Source organism: Cryptomeria japonica, chromosome 1 (assembly GCF_030272615.1).
Source record: "Cryptomeria japonica chromosome 1, Sugi_1.0, whole genome shotgun sequence".
In the NCBI taxonomy this organism is placed as follows: Eukaryota; Viridiplantae; Streptophyta; class Pinopsida; order Cupressales; family Cupressaceae; genus Cryptomeria; species Cryptomeria japonica.
Window position 1 is genome coordinate 502,629,024 of NC_081405.1, and position 1,452 is coordinate 502,630,475.

Below are 1,452 nucleotides of genomic sequence, written 5' to 3' on the forward strand. Positions count from 1 at the left end.
AATGGCGCTTATAATTGTGGTACTTGAGGACTTGATGCTACTCTAATTCACATGAATCCAACCTTGCATAGAGCTCATAAAATAAATTGGTGTAAGCTTCGATTGATTAGTCATGCCCTTAACATAGTTATGACATTGCATGTGGTGGTCAACATAAACACCTTTAGGATAATACTAATCTTTGAAGTTTTCTAGGAATGGGTTCTAGGTTGGGTCAAATTTAACTTTTGCTTGGTCTCCTCCCAAAATGAATGTGCTTGCCACTACTTCTTGATGGGTAAGAGACTTTTAAGAATGCAATCTTGATTCTCTCCTCATTAAAAAATCATATGAAAAAGTAAAATTCTAATTGATCTAATTGATTATCTGTAACATTTGTTTTAACTTACCTACAAACTTAACAATATTTATATTCTCTTTAAAACTAAAAGAAACTCAACCTCTAAAATCTCTATGTAATAATGACTTAAATGAAACAAATTGTTTGAGAACCTCTAGACACTAGATGAACCCAAAAAATTAAAAAAATTGTTCTTCAATTTCACTATATCATTATATTTACCATACTCTTCCTACGGATGGATGAAGGTGGGAAAATGCATAAGTTTGAATAGTTTGATTTTAGGGTTAAGGAAAAGCAATTGTGAAAGATATTTGAGCTGGTTCTCGAGAGAAAGAATAATTCAGATTAGGTAACTTTTGTATTGATCAAAAAGCACAAGTTGGTCCCATGGTCTAGTGGTGAGGACATTGGACTCTGAATCCAGTAACCCGAGTTCAAATCTCGGTGGGACCTCATTAAGTCGGGGATATTTCATATAATTTTTCATACTATTTAGCTTTGTCAACTTTGAATGTGAGAGGTCTCGAGTTCTATTCTCATAATAACCCTTATGCGGCTGTTCTACTATAGTTTCCTTTCATTCTTTTTACATTACAGAGTGCGTGCAGGTCTTCAACCTCTTCTTTTTAGTCTCATATCTTAAATCCACCATTACTGAGATTTAAGGAAAGGGATTGCTAATATTATTTGTGTAAAATGTTTAGTCATTTTTTAACTTTTATTTATGAGTTATATTCCTCAAAGTTTATTAGTTATATATTGAATATATAATATTATATTATATTATAACACATCTTTACATTCTAATGAATCTTGTAAAATTTAATGTGATCATATGGTGTAGATATATATTTGTTATGCTTAGATGTGTTTCATAACATATATTATTATATATATGAAGAATTTTTATAGTTTACCAATATCATAGTGTTTAATAGTCATGATTTTAAATAGTTTTATTAGTGCCATAGTTCTAGATGTCCTCTTAATAGTTGATTGTACTTTCTGAGATCCAATTCAAAAAAAATAGTTTTACTAAAAATAATAAAATAGATGCTTTAAAAATTATTTCACTAAAGAAATAAGTTCTCATACGTGTCCATATGATC

The 1,452-nt window shown here is 29.8% G+C and overlaps 1 non-coding gene across 1 annotated transcript; it reads left to right on the forward strand.

Moving 5' to 3' along the window:
• The first annotated feature begins 724 nt into the window (after positions 1 to 724).
• TRNAQ-CUG (transfer RNA glutamine (anticodon CUG)) lies at positions 725 to 796 on the forward strand. The gene has a single exon. It is a non-coding gene; the product is annotated as a tRNA-Gln (tRNA).
• Positions 797 to 1,452: the final 656 nt, after the last annotated feature.